Source organism: Periplaneta americana, chromosome 13, assembly GCF_040183065.1.
Source record: "Periplaneta americana isolate PAMFEO1 chromosome 13, P.americana_PAMFEO1_priV1, whole genome shotgun sequence".
Lineage (NCBI taxonomy): Eukaryota > Metazoa > Arthropoda > Insecta > Blattodea > Blattidae > Periplaneta > Periplaneta americana.
Genome location: NC_091129.1, coordinates 105,133,399 through 105,157,694, shown reverse-complemented (window position 1 = coordinate 105,157,694; position 24,296 = coordinate 105,133,399).

Genomic DNA, 24,296 nt, shown 5'->3' with positions numbered 1-24,296 from the left:
GATGATAAAAGCTTCTCAACCGAATAATAACAGGCATTTCCCATATTTACTCTGTGTTTAATTTCCTCCCGAGTGTCATTTATATTTGTTACTGTTGCTCCCAGGTATTTGAATTTTTCCACCTCTTCAAAAGATAAATTTACAATTTTTATATTTCCATTTCGTACAATATTCTCGTCACGAGACGTAATCATATACTTTGTCTTTTCGGGATTTACTTCCAAACCTATTTCTTTACTTGCTTCAAGTAAAATTCCCGTATTTTCCCTAATCGTCCGAGGCTTATTTGAAGGTTTCGTAACAAGCTGTTTTTTACGGTGGGTTGTTAGCCCTTCGCCCAACCCCCAAGCTGGAGGACCATCCCTCATCGGCTGTCCGCGACTGCTTATTCAATATAGTCACAGCTACCCTCCATATCTGGAGGCCGTCCCCTCGATCCGCAACCTGAGGACGCGCCATGCCATGGTGATAGGGACCCACAATACATGGAATAATAATAGGCTACACTGTTTTCTGTATTGATGTTATTTATATATGATAGGGTAAACATTGGTAATTTCGTGGCAGTGGTTATTTCGTGATACTTTTTCTTTGCTCTTTTGTGAACTAACCAATGGTGTTACGAGATTCAAATTTCCGCCAAGGGATTGCATATGTTGTCCGGTTTCCAGAAACATACAGATACGCTTTGTGTCACTATTGTAGTTGCTTCAGTGAGCTTTTATGTTTGGAGAGAGCAAGTTAGCGTCGACTTCTCAGGCGTACAAATTTTGTGGATGTTTGTAATTACTTTACAGGCTTATTACTAAAGGTAAGCGTATGATATTTGGTACAATGATTTATTGTATCTTAATGAAATTTTATTAAATGTTTTCGGAATTTTAGATACAGCTGTAGTCGCCATATAGGCTTAGGTTTACTGATAGAAATCTTAGCTGTTTGAGGCGAAATTTTGTTGAGCATTAAGCGTTACATTTTATACTATTTTTAAAATTGTATTACAATACGAATTTTAGAAATCTGAAGGTAAGATGTGATAACAGAAAAGAAAAGGGGGACGCAATGGGTTCAGTGAAGCTCCTTTTTGATTTTTTATCATGCTAAGTGCCAATGATAAGTGCTAGATTGTGACAGAATTGTGACAGAAGATGAAACATGGCTCCACCATTTTGGTCCGGAGACAGAGGCAGACAATGGAGTGGCATCATGCAAATTCACCAAAGAAATAGAAATTCAAAAGTGCACCTTCGGGAGGAAAAGTTATGGCTACTGTGTTTTTCGATTCAGAAGGATATTTGCCTGTAGATATCATGCTACACGGAACCACCATTAATTCTGATGCGTATGTGGCAACTCTCAAGAAACTTCAAGTTAGACTGAGGCGTGTTCGACGACATCGGGAGAAGCAGGATGTTCTGCTATTGCACGACAACGCACAGCCATATGTCAGTCACAAGACCCCAGACCAGATCAGAAAATTCTGATAGACAACACTGAAACGTCCGCCTTACAGTCCTGAACTGGCACCATGCGATTACCATCTCTTTGGTAAACTGAAGGATCCCTTCGCGGAACGAGGTTAGAAGATGACTCCCTTGCGCACGCTGCTAAAGAGTGGCTCCGACGTGTTGGTCCAGACTTTTACCGTACTGGTCTACAGACCCTCGTTCCTAGGTTACTTAAGTCAGTTGAAAGGGACGGGGATTATGTGGAAAAGTCACATTTTGTTCCTAAAGGATGTATCTACATTCTGTGAAAATAGCAAAGCTGTAGGATAAAAATGTAATTTTTTAAACAAATGTTATACATTACTTTTGGAGTTACCCTAGTAATATAGGCTATAGTAAAGTCCGTAATGAAAGTGTTCACACTTTCAGGGCAAAGAAGATCCCTTTTCAGTTTCAATTTTCACTTTGATTTCATCGTTATTATGTCTTGATATGTATTCTATGTTTTTTTTTGCTATGAATATTATACGGAATTACTATATTTGAAGTCTTGTAACAATAAATGAGAATTTCATTTGACTTTAATGAATTTTTCCACAATTCTTCTACCTCTCACGAAATTATCAATGTAATATCACGAAATTACCAAGGTTATCACGAAATAACCAACCTTTTAGCTCGAGTTGTAAAAGTGGTTTTTGGCACTTGTTCAAGAACGTGTCCAATCTTTTATGTCTCCAGATATGTACAGCAAATTATCGTCTTATAGATGAAAAAATCGGAATGGGGATATATTTACACATTTGCATTTTAAATTAATTTTCATGAAATTATCACGAAATTACCAATGTTTACCCTATGTATTTTTGTACTGGTTGAGTGGAAGAGAAGGTCTTATGGTCTTAACTTTGCCAGTACCAGTAAAAATAAATTAAATAAATAAATGAACAACTAATTTAAATTGTAGGAAAGGTCATCGTAGTATCAATATTTATCATTAGAATGCATTTTCAACAGCCTCCGAGGTCTAGTTTTGAATCTAGAATACAAAGTGAACTTCAGCACAAACAAGATGCAAGTGTTCCCTGACTGTATCTGTGCAGGCACCAAACATGACATTATGCCAATACAGTCTATGAACATCTAACCTTAACTCCGTACACTCTGGGACAGAATACGGTCCCTAGTAGAGATAAAGAACGATCGAGAAAGCGAGACTAACAGCGCCCGCAAAGCCGAAAACCCGCACGACAATGTTGTATTACGTCGCGTCGTTGACGTGAGTCTTCCGAGACTCGATATTGATCATCTCCCGAAGTCCCGAACGTCAAGCAGCCTTCAATCGCCACAGTTGTTTATACCTGACTGAACTTTTATCTACTTTGGCAACTGTTATATATGTATAAACAATCAAGTAGCCTATTTGAAACATCATCTCTACCTTTCAGTGTATAATAATTCGTTCTCCAGTCTTTATTTAATTACTAGGCCCTTATTAAAAGGCTAGAAATTTTCTTTTCATATGTTTGAGATCAAGTGTGCAATCTCAAATAAAAAGATATTGATCTTATGTTTTATGTTTCTTATAATTGCAAATTTATTTGAGAACTTTTTTTTCTATTTATATAACCATAGGTAATATCACATAATAGAACCAGAACATTTTGATAACTAAGATAGTGTTCTGTTTTGTCTTTTTGTCTCATTTAAATATTTATAATATTATTTATTTCAATGATGTATGCTATTCAAAGTTAAGAAATCTTTCCAAGCCGATGAAATGCTATTTCGGGAATGATGATCGAGACTCGAAGCGCACGAGAATGACGAGACGAGACTCGAAAGACAAATGCAGCGAACATAGCGAGCGAGAGCGGTAGTTAGTTTTGTTCATCTCTAGTCCCTAGTCATGATTAAGTCTTCCAACAGTTGCATCAATTTTGTCTGGTCGAAAGTGGATATAGAGTTGTAAGTCAACTGCGTAAATATGATATTTGCAGTAGCGTAGGTGTAGTTACGTCATTAATACGAATGGAGAAAGGCAGTGGTCCAAGCACAGTACCTCGTGGCATTCATATTGACAATGGTAAACATTTAATAAGCTCATAATTTCGCTAAACAAACATTTTTGAAATGTAGTCGCTAAGTGAATAACTGCCTCCTTTACTAAACCGATAAGCCTGGAGCACCCAGCGGCTTCTCACATGAGGGGTGAGAACGCTGACGCGATCGTGAAGAGATGCCACGCAAGTCAGCGAGGTGGAGTGGGCGGCCGTATTTGCACGGGAAGGATGTCGGCAATTTGGCACGATTAACCGGCTATTCACAGTGACTATTCAGTCAGGAAATAGCTCTGTGTTTATGTTTTCGTAAGCTTTCACAAGTCGAACAACTGATGGAGCTGAGCTAGGTCAAGCCATTTCTGTAATGCACTTTTAGACGTGAGACTGTGTGTTCATGTCTCCGTGTCGCAATACAGACGCTACGTGCTGCAATGAGCAAGCTAATTATGGATTTGCTATCTGGAGCGCCAGAGAAAGATTTGAGCAATCGCTTTCCAGCGTTGTCTTCTTTCCAATCCTATCCTCAACTCTCACTGTCCTGCTTTGTTCGTCTTTATTTCCATTCCTATTATCTGTTCTGGGGAAGCACGTTTGCGAAATTTAACAATAAACACAGCCCGTTTGCGAAAAAAATACATCATCCATTAGCAAATCGTTTCTTCTGGTTTTGTGAACCCGTTGCGAAACGCCGCAACAGGTTTTTTTCTCAATTTTCAAGGGCCTAGGGCCGTACACTAAATAGTTAATGTCACTTCTAGAGATGAGGTTTTGCCATCAAAGCTCCTAACTTTGACAGCTCCGAAACAAATCGCTGTGACATCATAGCGACTTTGTCGTAGAGTGATGTTTGTGATTTGTGTTCGGATGACGTTCTTGGGGATTGTGAATGTTTGTCATCACGAGCCGACAGGTGTTTACGTTCATCGCTCTTCTAAGAAATGAACTGACATACCGGTGTCATGTCTTATACAGGGTGTTTCCGAGGTGATGTTACAAACTTTCAGGGATGATGGCGAAGGGCACATGTATCAATTTGAGATAAGGAACCCTGGTCCGGAAATAACTTAGTCGAAAGTTATAAGCAAAAATAGTTGTGTGGAAATGGAATTGTAGTTTGGCACCACGTGCCCTTCTTCCCTTAACTTTTGGAACAGTCGTGGAAAAATGATATGGGCCGGATGTCTCCTACGTGGGTACTTGTCCCGATACAATCTGACCTTGTCTACTGTTCCCATTAGCTCATCCGTATTCGAAAATCAGGTCTGTTTATTCCGCTCTCGTGTACTCCATTTCACTAGGACTGATCGACTGGACACTGCAACTAGTACACATACACTGCTGTCTACAGACTTGCGTATCAGGACCGACCATGTCCGTTATTACACATTACGGTGTCTGCATTGCTTTAGTGTAGTTTCCTGTCCCCATCCCTCAGACAGCGCACTGAATGGAATATTGTAAGTAGACAACGTAAACAACGTCAGATGAATACAGTATGTGTAAGATGTACAGATAAATATACATAAATAAGGTGTACAGAGGAATAAAATTATTTCATTTCCACACAACTATTTTTGCTTGTAACTTTCGACTCGGTCATTTCCGGACGAGGGTTCCTAATCTCAAATTGATACATGTGCCCTTCGCCATCAATCCTGAAAGTTTGTAACATCACTTCGGAAACATCCTGTATTAACAATGGTCTTGGGGTTGTCCTGTGATATCTCAGCGGAGGGCCCTGCGTCATACCGATCCCTTGGCCAGGGAGACCCGCATTTGTGATGTCTTTGTACGATTAAATAAAACTTATTTCGTTACTCACAGTGATGGTTAAGTTGAGTAAAAGGTGGTTAGGCAAATAAAGAAAGAAAGAAAGAAAGAAAGAAAGAAAGAAAGAAATTCTTCGGACACGAAGTACTTAAAACAAGTCTCTTGTAATTTAGAAAAATGTAAAATTTAAAGAATTATTAATAAATCAGAACAAAAGAACAAAGCAGAAGATACATATCAGTGAGAGTAGCTACACTGAAGAAAGATCGTTGCGCAACATTAGATATGACACATCCTTCTGAAACTTTGTACACAATTGTTGATTTCGTACAATGCAGGTGTGTCGTTTCTTGCATGACTCCATGTCTGCAGCTAACTCCTCCCCGCATATTTCTTACGTTCTAACAGCGGGATAAAAGTATGCATAACGTTAAAAAATAAGCAAATGAGATGAAAGGCAAATATACACGAGCTTTTTTTTATGAATTTCCGGATATAAATAAAAATGTTGTTAAAAGGATATATATAAACGTGTGTAGCTGCAGCGGAAGACGGGACACACGCTACTTCCTGAGACTGCCGCGCTACGAGGCGTGCGTGATGTAAGTGGAATCCACTACAGTCGCTCTAACAGTCTAACTTATGTAGCCACGACCACCACCATCTCGAACAACACAACAACTACCAATATAAACACTGATTTTGTTATAGATTTCACACTTCAAGCAATACAACCATTTACAGAACTAATAAGCTACATTACAACATTGGCACTACAACAAAATCACAGTATTTACCGTCATAAATCACCGTCTAACAATAAAACCTCTAGTCAGCTGAATTTATAAACCAAGGAGTCCGGATTCGAGTCCCAGTTTATTCACCATTAACTTATAACTAGACAGCGGAAAAAAGTCAAATAAAAGTCATGTTTACGGTTTGCAAGTACTGTACGCATAGACTATGGCATGAGGTGTGCATGCTTCCCAAGTAGGTAGCTACAACACGGTACCGTCCGCAGAGAGCACCACGCGAACACCGAAAACAACTGCCACTCTGCGTTCTCAGTCAGTCCTCGTCCGTATGTGAACAGAGAATATCGAGATACGTAAACATATTCTTCATTTTTGTTCGATGAAATGATCATAATGCCGAAGACAGATGTTAAAAAGCATAGAGTGTATTCTTTAATACGAGAATATGGTGTCCACATTTTTAGTAGTGATACTGGTGAAACAATTAAATGTCGATTATGTATGCGTGCATTAAAAAAGATAACAAAACAATTGATGGAACATCAATGTAATACACAGAAACACATGAAAAATGTTGCTATATATTAGAAGAAAATAAGGGTTCAAGTTCAAATTCCGCCTCGAATATGAAATATGATTTTTTCCAGGATTTGTGTCGAATGATGGTAAGTTGCAATATTCCATTCAAAACGTTGGAGAATCCTCACTTTAAAGGGTTTATAGAAAAGTACACAACATGTCAGGCATCTTCTGAATCATCGATTCGAAAACAGTTCTTACCTGCACGCGCCTCTATAATCTTTCCGCTGTAAGAAAAATCCTAATATAAACAATAGCACGTGACTGAAGTGAGGCTTCATTGGCCGTTGTTTGGCGCCATAGATTCTCAGTACATGTTCCCGCCCACTGTTGTACATTCTGTTTCATGTGAAACATTTCCCATTACTCGTCAAGCAGGCCTAACCTCACTACTACGCATTCGATTGCGTAGGAAACTTTTATTTTATAATTACTATAATTAAATTATTTTTAAGTCTTATATCTTCACAATGGACAGTTGAGAATGCAAAAGCCATTCTTCAGTACCACGTGCTTACGTGAATAACTATGAGCTCGAGTGACGCCAGCTTGTTACAAGAACAGACTACCTCGGTATTACTGTTGGTATTCATCCGCGTTCGTAGTACATAACAAAATATGAAAGTAGCTTTTCTTTTACATAGCGTTTCATATATGAGTAAAGTTAAATGTTTTATAGTATTTAACAACTAGAATTCAATTTTTTATTTTCAAATAATACAAGATTGTGGTTTCCAAATACGAACTATATTTTCCTGCGTCATGTGAGTGTTTCGACTGGGAGCCAATCACGGGTATGACAGCAACCTGCTTATGTTTACATTAGGATTTTTCTTACAGCGAAAACAGTATAGTATGCCTACTGTGCTTACGTAAACAACAACCCTCTGACGAGACAAAATACTCGCGTTGTAGTTACCTTCACATCCGAATGACTTTTTTCCGCTGTCTACTTATAACTTGTGTTGAACATGCTCGTGGTCCAGCAACGCAGGGGTATTCTCCGGATTTCGGTTTTCCTGTGATGTTCCAACAATTCTCCATCATCATCATCATCATCATCATCATCATCATCATCATCATCATCATCATCATCATCATCATCGCCATCATTACCCAGTGCAGTGCAGTGTAGACCCATCGCCTGTGGTGCACTCTGGATAGTCTATGACGAACTAAGTCGCCTACGCTTCTCAACACTAGCGATATCTATGAGCCATGCTCGTAGATTCGAGGAAAATAACTACCGTTGGCACACACACAAAAAAAACTTATCAATCAACAATGAAACAGCCACATTCTACACCGTAGTTAAAGTCAAAACTGAAAAAGAAAAAAAAAAATCAAAAGTGAAGTCAACACTGCAGTCATTCAGTTAACACCGCAATCAATCAACACTACAGTTAACACCACAACACAATCAACAAGATGCCCAACTGTTAGTACTTCTGTTACTCCGCTGGATTACGTTAATTTGTAAATCATTGTAAAATCAGTAAAAATTGTGTTTTATAGCTTGTATTTAAACTGGACCGTACTTGGGTAAATCATATGACAAAGAACAACATTATTATGTTCTGCAACGTTGTTTGTGGCTTAATGAGGGCTCTGAACTTCATATAAATATTCCACAGGTTTGGAAACTTTTTATAGATGCCTCCAAAATTAGTTCGAAGAGAGTTCTATTGCACAATGGGAATACAGCAGAACCCCAATTATCCGAAACCCTATTAACCGATTGACGGATTATCCGACAATCTTTCTCTCACTCCTTTTTTTTTTACTACAGAAATATATGAAGTACTATTGTACGTTATATTAGTAAGTATTTTTTCTAGAGAGAGTTATTACAAGCATTAACACTTACCCAGTTTGATCTACTGTTCGAGTTGCCGTACTGTACCTACAACTTCTATATAAAATGTATTCCATGAGTGTTAAAAGAAAAAGTTTTGTGATAAGTATCGAAAAAATGCAAATACTTGAATGATGTGGGGAAAGAGAAACTGTGGTTCATCTCGCATCAGAATACGAGACTGATGTTACAACTGTGCGCGATTTAATAAAACTCAAGGATAAAGTGTATAGAGTATGTAAATCTACAACATGAGACCTCTAGACCCAAAAAAGGCCTCTTAGAAGCACGTCGTTGAGAACCGAACTTAAATAGCGAACTTCTGATCATCTACCTAGCGTGTTAAACATGAGATCATGGAGGAAATTACGAAACTTCAGGTCTTATTCACTTAATTTACGAAAATATTTTATGGTAGGCCTACGGATTATCCGAATTTTTCGATTAACCGTCCAGTCCATCCCCTTCATTATCACGGATAATAGAGGTTCTACTGTATAATCCTTCCGTCCCAGTTGTCTATGTTAGTATTTGTTGATTATGCTATCCGACTTTCAATTTTCACCATCCCAAAAACACAATGCAGTGATTTGGGTCATCAGTAATGTAGTATTTCTAATTATGGACTACAACAGGGAAATCGAACTGGAAGAATTCATGGAAATCTTAAAAAGTTCTAGGTACAAAGCTTATAATAAGAAGCACGGAAAAAAAACTTTATGGCAATTTATTGAATTATATATGAGTGAGGTGAAATAATTTGAACACATGATGCTCAGTTATCCTTTTTGTGTTTACAATTCCTTTGTTACATGGACGTTATTTATGAAGTGCTCAATTTCATTAATACCCCTGTCATCACTGATTCCTTTCTCGAATATAAAACCTTATTCCTTAAGTATAATGTGCATTTCATCTTGTCTGAGTGTGTGAAATATATTTTGTTTCGGAATTGTGACGGGAATTTATACTACTGATCTGGTAATAAAATGTATCATGCCTTACATTGTGACTAATGTCATTACTCAAGTGATGTATTTTCACCTATTTGAATCTGTCTGATAAAACTATTTTGTTTATTTTTATGATTATATTATAATAATTTAATTCTTTAGAAAAGTTATAACTTATCAATACAGTAATTTAGATACTGTATGGTATTATTTATTTTATTCTGTTTTGTGTTATTGTTAATGCTTTGTATTCTGTGTTATCTTATATCCTTGCGACTGCATATATATATATATATATATATATATATATATGTTTATAAATAAATTTATGGAAGAAAAAAAGTGCATTTCCGTAAACATATATAAAAAAATGTCAAAAAATATTAACAAGAGCAGGACATATTCAGAGTTGTGTTTATTGTGAAAAAAAAATGTATTGGTAGAAAGTCATAATATTAAAAAAATGTTTATATTAATTAAGTACGATGCGCATAAATGAAATATTTATGTCGATCTGAAAATAGTTTCCATGATATTGGTTATGCAACAAGGTTTTACCCAATATTGACGTTTCTCATGTGAGTTGATAGTCGTGATAGAAATTCCCATTACATAAGAAAGAATGAGTTCTCTTACTTGGCCTCATCGAAATTGGAAATTGGGAGAAAAATATACAAGTTACAGCTTGAGGAACAGGTGCTTCCCCCCCTCTTCACATCTAGCTAGTCCTTATTAAATAATCTGTAAACTCAACTAGAAGAGGATACATCTTTTAAAAAAATTTCCTCGCTTTTCAGCAGCAAACATAAAGGAAGAAGTGTTCGTTGGCCCCAAAATTAGAGAACTTCAGCAGGACCCAAACTTCGAAGTATGACTAACACCGAAAGAAAAACGAGCATGGACATGTTTCAAGAATATAACTGGAAACTTTGTGCGAATTAGAAGAAGAGCTCACAACTGTAAGGAATTGGCGAATCAGATGATTAGTGGATAGTACAAGGATTTAGGATGCCTCATGTCCCTGAAAGTGTGTTTCTTGGACTCGTACCTAGATTACTTTCCAGAAGCTGCAGTGATGTAGGACTATCCGATGAACATGGTGAAATGTTCCATAAAGACATACTCACTATAGAAAAGCGAACCGAGGGAAAGTGAATACTTGCAATGCTTGCTGATTACTGCTGAAATATTATTCCAGACAAAAAAGACATTAGTCACAAAAGAAAAAAAATAAGGCTTCGTAAAATTTTTGGGGGAAAGGACGCAATTTTGTTCAAGTTTCTCAATTTTCATTAAACTTTTATACAGTAAATTGTATATGTAGCAGTTTTTCTGTTGAATAACATATTAAATGATGTTTTACATAATATTAAGGATGACTAGAATAGTAACAGCCCAGATCACATACATAACAGATAGCTCATCCCTATGTTAAAATCGGTAGCACATTGAAGAGCACAACCGCCAGGATCGTCACCCATGCGCCGGAAACGAACACGAGATGGCAGTACAGTCGCTAATGCAATTCAAATGGGAGTAATTATGTGACTCCTTATGTAATAACTAGATGGCAGCTTAGTAAACCTAACAAAAGTTGTTACCATGAAAGCCTATAATGCCGAGCAATCTGGGTATACATGATCTAGGGTAATAGTTACAATTTTTGTTAATATCAATACACAATGTGAAAAATATTAGAAAAAATCCAATAACTAGAAACCTATGCCTGGCAGAGAAAATCTAAACACAGATTCGAATTCAGCACACAATTTCTATAGTCAGTTAGTGGGGTTTAAAAAGGGCGCGTTAGCTATGGCTATTTGCGCCCTTATCTAAAATCCTTCACAAAACAACACATTTCTATAAGAATCATAATTGTTAACTCCATCAAAAAAATTATTTTACTTCTTTTTGTACAACAGTGCATTCCGTAGTTCCCGGCTAGGCTCTGAATGTCCAAACCTGAGGTACAATAACCAGCACGGAAGCAGGGTAACAAATTCTCACCGTGGACGACGCTTTGGACATATAGTTCATGGTTTCCGTTGAAAGTGACCGGGCCTCGAACCCGGATAAACGAAGTGGGGGGGGGACAATTCAAAGACAATAGCGCTACTAATGATGGAGGCGACACGTGTGATTGATTGCAGGTTCATCGTCCCTCTATTATTACGGCTACTGGACGAGGTGGTAATGAATTACAATGCTCTAAATCTAAATGAAGATCCCCAAGGGCGGATCATTTGCGCTTTAATGTTGGTAACCTTGTTTATTTGTTCGGCACTGTTTAACTACCCGTTGAAGTAACAGCTTAGTGCTAGTGATTACGAATGGATGATTTTACTACTGACAGCGGAAGAATATCTATCTAGACGACACTTGCGAGGGATTATAAACTATCCAACTTGGTACCGAGCTGTGCTTGCGGGGCAGAACCACCTAAGTCGCTCGTTCGAGTCGTCAGTTCCTCTGCTTCTTATATCGTGCACAGTAACAGATTAAATAAATCACAGAACGAATTCAAAATGTTAAGTATCTGGGATTCTACATGTCATATGAGAGAGATATAGGCCTAATTAAGAAGCTTAATAATTTCCGATACTATCCAAAGAATCTTAAGAAACAAAAGACAAAAGATACACGATCGCTGCACCGATGCGAACATGTTATTGTCATGACAGGAAGATCAGAAGTCCAAGAAACAGAAATGAAATTTATGTAAAGTTAGAATCTATAATATAAGATAAAGTGAAGGACACAGAATACACAATATAAGATAAAGTGAAGGACATAGGTATTGGAAAGAAGGCAAAGCTGGAACCATTCCTGAAGAAGCTAAAGGGACACAACCAAATATGAAATTCCTTTGGCAGAGTCAGAAATCGAATCCAAAATCTTCTGGTTAGGAGCCAGAGTCGATATCCACTAGAGACCATGAGGCAGTATACAACAGTTCACACAGTTTTCATTCTGTACAATAAAATGCATATGTATTATAAGTAATACAATATAATGCAATACGGTTCAGTGTAATATAATACAACAGAGTACAATCCAATACAATAAAACACAGGACAATGTTTCAATACAATGCAATACAGGACAATCCAATCCAATGCAATACAGGATATTGCTTCAATACAGTGCAATCTAATACAATGAAATACAACCTAATCCAATCCAATTAAATCCAAGACAGTATTACACAGTGCATCCCAACCTATTTTAATATACTGCAGCACAGTATAACATAATACAGCATAATAGAACACAATACTGCACAATACAACACAATGCAACATAATACAGCACAATACAATAGAATAAAATACAATATAGCGCAATATAACACAATGCAGCACAATACAATAGAATACAACACAATAAAGGGCAATACAACACGATACAGCACAATATAACACAATGCAACATTATGCAGCACAATACAACACAATGTAACATAATGCAACACAATACAATATAATACCGCACAATTCAATCAATACAGCAAAATACAATGCAATACAATGTAATAGAACACAACACAACAAAACACAACACAATACAATACAATCCATTCCAATCCACTACAGTACAATTCAGTCCACCACACTACAGTACAATCAAATTCAAAGTAGTTCAATTCAGTGGAATGCAATGCAGTGCAATCCAATGCAATACAGTATAACTCATTAGAGTACAATCAAGTCTAATATAATAAAGTACAATCGAATGCTATCCAAAGCAATGTAATATAATGCCGGCATACAGTTTAGTCCAATTCACTCCAATGAATGGAATACAAATCAAAGCAATCTAGTATAATACGATACAATCCAATCCGTTACAGAAAAATATAAATCTACTTCAACCAACACAATGAGGTACAACTCAATCGAATGAAATACAAGTCAAACTAATCTAATACAATACAATACAATACAATACAATACAATACAATTCAATCCGTTACAAAAAATACATAAATTTAATTCAACCAATACAATGAGGTACAACCCAATCTAATGAAATGCAATGCAATAGAGTACAATCAATGCAATACAATAAAATCAAATTAAATTAAATACAATCCAATATAATTCGGTACAACCCATTTAATCAATAATATCCAAAACAATACAATATAATCCAATACAATATGATGCAACCTAAACCAATGAAATTCAACTCAATACAATACAATACAATAAAACATACCATCTATCATAATATAGACAGCTATAAAACGTATTTTTCGAGTAACGCCTTTGAAAAATGTTGTTAAACATGGGCCGTTTTAAATGTAACCATCGTAAAAACTGTTAATAAATGAAATACCAGCATGTTGCATCATGCAGTCGATCGCATTCATGTGTGAAGACTTGCGACTATGGTAGCCAAGGTCTCGCGCTTCTGCAAGAAATCACATTTATGGGACATAAACGTTGCGGAATGTCTGCACGAAAACACCAGCGAGTCGGTTTCTGCATGAGAGCGAGTCTCGCACCTGGATGTAGTTTCCCTTTCTTTTTACGATGGCATAAAACAAGTTAATCGGGTGGGACCCGACCTACTAAGGGTTTATTCCCACGCATTTAATAAACATTGCTTCAAAAAGTTTCGCTCCGGGCGTCAAATCGACACTTTTCAACAGGAGTTTTTTCATATAACGTTTCTTTTTAAGACAGTCATATAGTATTTTGCTGCTGTTGTTACATTTTTCTCCCGCATGTTCGTCAAACTTTATAAATAATTTCGTGTTCAACCTTCGTTCGTTAGTTAATGTCTGACAGTGAGAAAATGTTACACATATTATTGATTTGGATAAAATGTTTTTTGTTTATTTTAAAATACTAGGACCGTGACTTTCTTTTATTCTTCATAATCAGAGATCTTTTGATTGTTATTTAACGACTCTGTATTAGTTACTAGTTAGTGTTTGGTGAGCTGAGTTTGAGGATTTGCGAGAGTAATAGTAGACATTTCGGACCAAGCGTGAATAGATTCTTCTTCTCCTCCTCTCGGAATATGAGCTTCTCTTGTTACTAGTATTGTGGGATTTAATCGATTAATCGATCAATTTCTGTTATAAGATTAATCGATCAAAAATATTTAATCGAATAATCGAGTCGATTCAAATTAATCGGTTGTAGTTGATATTAATTATTTTATTAATACAAACTCATACCAAAACTTCCGACAATATTTCTCTCTTGGAAATTGCTTACTTAAAAGCACAATAGTACTGTTATTTTCTAACTGTAAATCAGGTAGCGTTGGAGAAGCTTTGCACAAACACTTCAGAAAGAGATGGAGATATGAGGACAGTGACAAAGTCTACCCCTATTGAAAGTTGAAACACAATACGAAACTCTTATTAAGTTTTATGGTTTTCCAAGAAAACTTCCACCTTGTTGTCAGCTCATCTTCCTAGTAGGCCTGTATGAAATACATACTTTTCTGGGAATCGTCCCCCTCATTCCTTATAAAATAGCCATGTCTACACTGTGTGCAAGTGAGAGCGTAACTATCTTCTTTTTCTAAAATCTGGTAATTCGTATTACAATAAGGGTTAGTCTTCTGTTTCCACCGCTGTACTTTTGCAGGTGCTTGCAGTTTCTGTACTGAGTTTGTATATGACGGTTTTGTGGTTTGTGAAAAGTGTAAACTCCATTATGTCATATTATGAGAATTTGAGAGGTAAATTCAGTGAAAGGTTTGGATTTAAATAGAACGATCGTGGAGAAGTGCTTGACAAAAAAGTTTTTACGTGTTTAGTGATTCAGGAAACATTGTTACTAAACGTAGAGCGGCATTTAATTCGGAGCTTGTGAATGCACTCATATGTTTAAAATCATGGATGAAGCAGTATTAACTAGTGAGTCTTCATTATTTTTTGTTATTTATGTTTGTCTCAAAAATTCCCGGAGAAATTGACACAATAAATTATAAGTCTCATGATAAATATGTTAGTAAGTAATTAAAATAGTTGTTTTATAATATAACAATCAATATATACATATATACAACATTTAATACTTATGCTTATCACCGAACATATGTTAAATTTAACAATAATTATGTATTACAGTATATTACAACATTTTTTCAACTCGATCAAAACTAGATTAATCTATCGATTAATCGATTACATTTAAATAGTTAATAGATTAAATATTTTGATCGATCGACAGCACTACTTGTTACCCTACTATGCCGATGACAAGAGAGTGTTGCAGGCATCGCCTTAACTTTATGAAGTGGATTCCTTGGGAAGGTGTACATTTCTTAAACGCTTGCTTCAGACTACTTTTGCAATTTCCAACAGGATAGCATTTATCGTCTCTTTATCTCTTCAAAACTCTTGCCTCGACACTCTCACTTTATAACTGAAGATACAAGGTGTCCGTAGAGAAGACAAGTAGAAAAGAAAGAGATGAGTAGCGCGAAGAGAAGATGAGGGAGATGAGCAAAGGAATATGAGATGAGGAGGAAGAGAATAAAAAACAGATGAGGAGAAGAAGGAAAAAAGGAACAGATAAATCAAAGGGAAATGGGAAAACAATACGAAGAGGAAAAGGCAGAATGGAAGAGGAAATCCCAAAAGACAGAAAAAGGTAAGAGAAGGAAGAGAAAAGATAAGAGAAGGAAATAAAAAGTTGAAAAAGGAAGGTGAGAACAAAAATAGGAAAAATAAATAAAATATGAAAAAGGAAAAATGGGAAAGATGAGAAGGAAAAGGAGGACAAAAAGAGAAGAAGAGGAAGAAAAGGTGAAGAAAATTAAGAAAATAAGGGCAAGAACGTAGAAAATATGAGAAAAGAAGGGAAAAGTAAATGAGAATTAGGACAAGAATTGAAACAGGAAGAAAATATGAGTTAGGAAAAATAGACAAATAAGATGAAAGGGAAAAAGGGAAGAGAAGAAAATGATAAAAAAGAAGAACATGAGAATGAAAAGAGCTAAAAAATGAGAAGGGAGGAAATCAGATAAAAATAAGAAAAAGGAGAGAAAAAGAGAAGAAGACGAGGAAGGAAAATAGGAAAAAATAAAGAAATGGGGAGGAAGGGAAAAGAAGAAGGCGAGAAAGAAAAAAGGGAAATCCGAGGAGATGGAGGGAAGAAGGAAGAGAAGAAGATAAGTGAGAAAATTATGAAAAATGAGAAAAAAGATGAAGTCACGGAAGGAAAGTAGGAAAAAATGAGGAATTGGGAAGAAAGGCAAGATGAGAAAATAAGAAAAGAAAGAAGAAAAGGTGGGAGACGGAGGGGAAAGGAAGAAAATCGGAAGAAATGAGAAAAAAGAGAGACAAAGAGAAGAAAATAAGGATACAAAATAAAAAGTGAGGAAATGGGGGGAATAAGAGAAAATGAGAAAGAAAATAAAAGGAAAGTGAGGAAATGGAAGGAAAACGGAAGATAAGAAGATAATGGAGAAAATTAGCAAAATGAAGAAAGAGAGAAACAGAGAAGAAGACAAGAAAGAAAAGTAGGAACAAATGAGGAAATTGAGGGGAATAGAACAAATTAAAAAAAAAACGAATGGGAAAGTGAGGAAATGGAGGAAAAAAGAAAGAGAAGAAAATGTGGGAGATAGTCAGGAAAATGAGAAATAGGAGAGAAAAAGAGAAGACGAAGAAGGAAAGAATGAAAAATAGGAAATGGAGGGAAAAGGGAACAGAGAACGACGGAGAACAGAAGAGGAAAAAGTGAGGAACAGGAGGTGGAAAGAGAAGGGAATAAGATCAGATGGAAAGTAAGGAAAAACGAAAAGGAGAGAGAGAGAAACGGAAAAGAGGATAAAAATAAGGAGAAAAGAATGGAAGAATTTGTTAATATGTCCAGATTTTATGGTCACTCTCTATAAATAAAATACAATGATCAAAATTCGGGTTATATCGTGAATTTTATAAAGGCTTTACGAAAATTTCGGCATTTCAGCGAACACATTTTGTGACATGCGTTATTCGGAAACCTAAACACTTGTCACAGAAAACATAAATACGCATATTTCCCACGTGTAGCAGCAGCAGCACTAGTAGTAGTAATAGTATTGAATGGCTAGGGTTCGACAGTAGTCTATTGTGCACGCCGAATTATGGGCTGAATGAGAATGAGGTGTACCAGTCCACCGGTCGCTTTCAACCCGCTCACCCAATGGGCCTCCTACCCCCGCGCCTTAAGTTCATACCACCAAGGTGACCAAGCAGCACAGGATCCATTTCGACAGCCCTTCTAAGGTGTGAAAGCGCCCTCGGGAGTGCTCTTAAGGAATGAATCCTGGCAGGGATATTGCGAAAGGCTTGGAACTTAGAGACTGTTTTGAAGAGGACGCCCCTTCTGCAAGCGGACGAAGACATGCGTCATGAACTGATTATGCCTATGGAGTGATATGCTGAAGATAAATGCTATGATGTTTAATTCTTTTTCTACAGATAAGGAAGAGAAATGGACCTTGGCAATGAACTTTCCAACCCGGAACTTGCCTAAATAACCAAAGTCACGTTGATCGGTTCGGGAATTTGAACAGCGGACCTCCCGAATGCGAGTCTCGTGCTTAACGCACGAGCCACTCTCTCGGTTCGCAGGTGTATATGTAGGCCCTACTGCATTAAATTAAAAAAAAAACGCCAGAGTGGTTAACAAACTTCACATACAACTCATAGTGTATCTCAGGGAAACAACCCCAAAAAGAAGTCTGCCACTAAGATCAAGCACAGAAGGAATCCATTAATAATTACCAGATAATAGAAAAAGTGTATGTCGTCACGGTTAATCAGTTCGGATCTGTAATTCTGGATGGTAAGAGCCCGCAGAGCGCGTCCAATTGTATTTCGGGATCATGACAAAATGATCGTCACTTGGTTGGCTGGCATCGCAGTGACGTACGTAGCAGCATTCTTATTCATGACGGCGTTCGCCGCACCGAGTCAGGCTACAGGGAATTAAAACAACGTTCCAGCAAATCGAGGAGATTTGTTGTCTTGCCGCGTCCCAGCTCCTTGCAAGACCGACTACTTCCCCACACGCTACACTTGCTTTCTTACAATCGCCAAATATACGCTACAAGCAGATCGCGAAACTTCCGGTTATTTTTTCCACGATCGTGTTTTTGTTGTAAGGGAGACTTTTGTACCTTTAGCATAATGTACCTTAAACAATTTTTGTTTTTTAATTTTTGCTGCTACCTAGAGGGCTCAAACTGAAGTAGATTGTAGAGAAAGTCGCCAAGTAGCTCTGGTCATAGTTTCACTTTTATTTACTGCAAAGTGTGAGTTCCGGGGACAAAAAAAGGTTTTCTTTAGTAGCCTACCAAAAGTAAACATTTCGTTCATTGATATATGTTTTCTAACACAAAATCAGATTGTATTTGTTAACATCTTTCAAGTACAGCTTGTTCCATATAATCTGGTGAGTAATAACATATTTTAATTTCCATGATTTATTCGAATCTCTAGTTTTGGGAGCCATATTTGTTTAAAAGTGCACCCTCTTGTACCTTTGAACACAAATTATCTTGTACCATGGAACATGATCCAAAGTACACGATACTATCGGTTTTTGTTTTTCTTTTATTTTAAGATCATGCCACGAAGTAAGTCTGGAGTTAAAAGGCCCCCAATTGATCCGGATGCCTTGAAGAAAGCTGTTGAAGCAGTTATTGCTCCTCCAGGAAATAAAATCTCAATCAAAGAAGCCTGCTCTGGTTTATGATGGCAAATACATTTTAAATATGATTGTATTTTTTACAGTTATATTCCCACCTATATTCCATGTGTTCCAACTTACAAGAGGATATGTTCCTAGGTACTTGAACCTGTTGTACCTTTGAACACATTACACATCCCTTCATTTTATTTTTTCCATCCTTAATAGATATACAAAACAGGAAAATACATAGGTACAGGAAGTTGTGAAGGAATCTTCAATGATTATTTCAAGCATTTTTTCATTTAAAAAATTTCATTTCCCAAAATTAAAAGAAATCAAATGTGAAAAGTGTTTAAAGATACGATAGTCACCCCTACTTACCGCTATTGTTGAGAGGCCTTGTAAGCTGAATTTACAACACACGGACTGGTTGCTACAAAAATGGTTTATTGTTAGAACTCCTTGCCCAATTTCACCAAGCTTCGTTAAAATAACGCTAACAGCATGTTAACTAACATGTTAAAAATTAAACACTCTATTAATGTAACTTACGAGAGTGTGCATCTGTGTAAGTATACTTCTTGTAAGCAATTTTAATTGGAATTTGCTACAATATGATGATGTGTTAAATATTGTCTATGGCATGAAAAATAGTAAAAGTAGAGATATTTATGATATAAGTAATGATATGATCGAGCAGATTATTCCGTATATATTTTGGCACCCCTCACACATTTCATTAATCAATGCGTCTCAACTGGTGTTTTTTCTCGTATTCTAAAGTTTGTCAAAGTAAATTCTGTTTTTAAAAAGGGTGACCGAGCTAAGGCTGAAAACTACAGTTCCTATTTTTTTTTTAATTATTGAAACAGCTATGTATTTACAATTGCTTGAATATTTTGAATCTAATCCTTTGTTTAGTTGTTTTCAATATGATTTTTAGGAAGGATGTAACTACCATTGATGTAGTTGATAAATTGGTATGTTCTATCACTTCAGTTTTTAGTAGGCCTAAGCATTGCACTAGCTTTGCTTCCTTGTGTGACTTATCAAAAGCATTTGGTAGGTCTGCTGTTTCTCACGAAAACTTAATTTCTGAACACAAATATTATTATGGTATCAATGGAATTAATTTGGACCTGATAAATAATTCTTTGTTTGGTCGTAGTCAATGTGTGTTTTTGAATGGTTCTAATTCTAGTTCTAAGTCCATTTCTATTGGTGTCTCTCAAGGCTTTGTTTCGAGACCTCTATTATTTTTAATTATGACAAATGATCTGCCTAGAATATTTATAGTACCTCGATTGTATTTACTATTATTATGATGTAACGAAGTACACATATTTCCGTGCAGGAATTCTGCATTACCATACGATGAAGGATGGTGGAGTGAAGAAAAATTCTCTCCGGCACCGGGACTCGAACCCGGGTTTTCAGCTCTACATGCTGACGCTTTATCCACTAAGCCACACCGGAATCCGGTTCCAATGCTGGAATGAATTCTCTCAGTTTAAGTTCCATCTCTTTAGTGGCCAACCCTCATGCACTGTGTCACAAACTCTCGATACAATCATGGAAGATCAATTATTTCAGAATATTCTTCGCCTTGATTCTAAAGACTATATGGATTAACAACTAATGACGTAAGAGAATTGACATCCTGACGTACTGCAGGATAACATGTTTGAGTATGATATGGTTCTAGCCGAAAATTGATGTGAAATTCGCGTTGAAGAAGACTTTACCTCTCCCACAAGAACATCACAGACACCATCTACACAAGGACATATAGGCTTGTCTAATTCCTCACCTACTGATACTTTCTTTGAAGAACTGTCACCAGTTCTGCTGCTAAAACTTACTACATAAGGTGGCAAAAGAATAAGAAACTGCAAGACTCAAATGTCATAATGTCTGAAAACTATAGGAAACAGTCGAATAAGACTAAATAGCAAAAATAAATTAGTCTTTCCCACAGAAGGAAGCCATCTAACGCTCGGAGTGTAGGAGGAGGGATCTAGTTCATCAAACAATCCGGACAATAATAAAAAAAAAGCTATTGTGCCGCGTGTAATAGATATTAGGCCTACTACAATGACAATGCTATAGAGCTTTGAGTACAGTATGTTGGAAAATGCCAAAAATGGTTTCACGAGGCAAGTTTGGAAAATGGTACCGATGAAAAATTCACATTTGACCAACGCGAGTAAGAGTATTGGTCTATGAAATATTTATACTTCAGGAGCAAATTCTGTGTTGTAAGTGCTGGGTTTTAAAGTGTTTCCAGTTTGTCATACTGTGTCGAAATCCCTCGTTATGGGAGATGTCGACACTTCGGCATCAATTTGTATTTCTTTTTAAATACAGTGATATAAAATGTAAAAAAACATGATTTATTTAACGACGCTCGCAACTGCCGAGGTTATATCAGCGTCGCCGGTGTGCCACAATTTTGTCCCGCAAGAGTTCTTTTACATGCCAGTAAATCTACTGACATGAGCCTGTCACATTTAAGCACACTGAAATGCCATCGACCTGAGCCGAGATTGAACCCGGAACCTCGAGCACATAAGACAAGCGCTATACCGACTGCGCTACCCAGGCCGACCAGTGATATAAAATGATCACATTGACTCCAGATATGTAACGTACGGAAAACATGTGCACACATATTAGGGGAAAAAAATTTATAATAATTTACATAAATTGATCCCAAAATTAACACTTTTCCTTAGCGTGTCCCTAAACGACCTTATGTTTCAATCCATAATATTTTGTACTTTTATTCCAATTTTGTATTTCTTTTTAGAAATTATCTTAATTGTCTGAAATGTTTAATTGGTGGTCTACATACAATAAAGTATTTCCTCTCTTAATTTAAAAAAAATAATGATGCTGGTAATCTGTTGCATCACCTCGGCATTATTACAAACTTCCCGGGGAAGGAAATAGTTATTTAATTGTGGACTGGAATGAATAGTTTGGCGAGGAATAGTCCGTTTCTTATTATTTTTAAAATTTTATTTTTAAGTATTAAAAAGGTCAAATGTTTTTATTGGACGAGAAGATCCTATTGAGTTTATATTTATCTATTTTGTTTGATTATTTTATTTAATATTTAACGTAGAAATAATTGAAGGGTCCAGAGTCATAGTGGGCCAAGTGCCATTTATTAAAAACGGAGAAAGCAAGTGTTAAAGTTAAGTGACTACCAAAGTTTAATGAAGAATGACATATCATTTAGTTTTAATGTGCATATCTTATATTACTTGCTATATGTTTCATTGAATTATGGCATTCACTTAATTTTAACCCTTGTTTTCTGCGTTTATAATATATGGCGCTTGGCCCACTATGGCTCTGAACCCTTCAAAGTTAATGGAATATAGTAAACATATTTTTTCAAAACATTTTACAATTAAAATAAAACCTACATGATTTCAGTAAATTTATACTGAAATATAAAGGGAAAATATTCAAAGCCACTGAAATGAGGCAGAAATCCATTGTGTAGCCTACTTTATGATGTGCAAAATAATGCACGCACGCACACACACACACACACTCACGTGCACAGATTAATGAGATTGAGTTCTGTATTGTTGTGTGTACAGCATTCTTAAATGTGAAGTTGCGATGAATTAAAACGAAGAGCTGGTCGACTCATAATTCGAAGAATTTAAATAGGTTGTACTTTTGCCTCTGCACATTTCCTCCTTGTTAGTAGAGGTTTGTGGTCAGGGACAGAACTTTTAACATTGGCTGAGGTTCGAGGTGCGGAAAACAAATCACTTTTTCAACACCATTAATCTCGTTAACGATACCAACCATTAGCCACGTATAATCTTTGCTTTTTGCTCACGTTAAGTTTTTCTATGTCTCGGTATTCCACTGAATTTCAGCTAATAAAAGTAAGTGAATAGCTTTAAATTGTGAGGGAAACGAATGATTTGGAACACTGTTGCGTAGATAAACATTTTTTGAACATAAACGCCATAGTGGCACATAAAAAATGAATGGTCCCCTAAACGCTAGCAATCTGTATGAATTGGTAAAAATTTCTGTTCAGGATGTTTGTGTAAATGCAGATAAGTTCTTAAAATTAGTTACGAGAGAAATTAAACTTCGGACCCTTATTGGAAATAATTTTCTACATAAATAAAACACATCAAATGCTTGTATTCTTATGTTTTTTTTGGACACCCTTGTAGAATGCAACTCATACATAGACATCATTTTATTTTTACAAACATTTCTAATATTAACCTGACTATACCTTTGGATTAGCGGTTGAGAACAGGAAACACTGTTTGCTACCCCCTTCCAAAACTGGAGTTCGATGATATTGGTGTAAAATACAAACAACTCATTTTACTAGGTATAGGAAGGAAGAAAAGTAGTTCATCCATTTACGTATAAAGTAGGAAATATCGCGATTTTGAGTTTGATAATTTTCATTATTTCATTAGGTTTTTGTTTAATCAAAATACAGTACTGTATTAAAAATAAGTGTTTTTACTCACGAATTGAGCTATCCATTCGGACCTATTTTTTATGCAGTGTATATCATACTGTCTACAGCACATTAGCGTACAATATAGAGAATGAAGTTAAATTGAAAAATAATCATAATATGGATATTTAAACACATTTTTGAAAATGGTGGCCGTTCATTTCGATATAGGCTTCAGTTCTTTTGTGCATATTATCGCACTATACTATTGCACCTAATTTCAATTACCAGTTTCGTCCTTCATACTAGTAACTCATGTTGAAATAATTCTGTACCTACTCTATAAAAGAGTACCTTACATACTGTAAATTCAATCTTCACTTCTGCCCGATTCGAAAAGATAAAATTTCTCAGACATGCTATCTCCTGTCTGTCCAAGTGGTTTTGTCTTAGGGTTGTAGAAACGGGGCAAATCTCGTGTCAGTTAATTCCTTAAGGAGACCGTTTATTTAAGTTATTGTAAATAGTTGTATAATATAACATAGACGTCCAATTAATATTTTCAGAAAAGAGCTAAGACAGCCCAGCCACTAGCCTTTACAGAGGGGCGAGCAGAAGCGGTTGGGGGAAAAAGGGATGTGACGTAGGCAAACAGGCGACAGTACTTGTGCGAAAATATGATTGAATATTGAAAGCTCTTTCGTCACTGGAAAACGCGAACATATTTCTGGAATGTACTATACTCACTAACGCATTACTGTTTATTATGA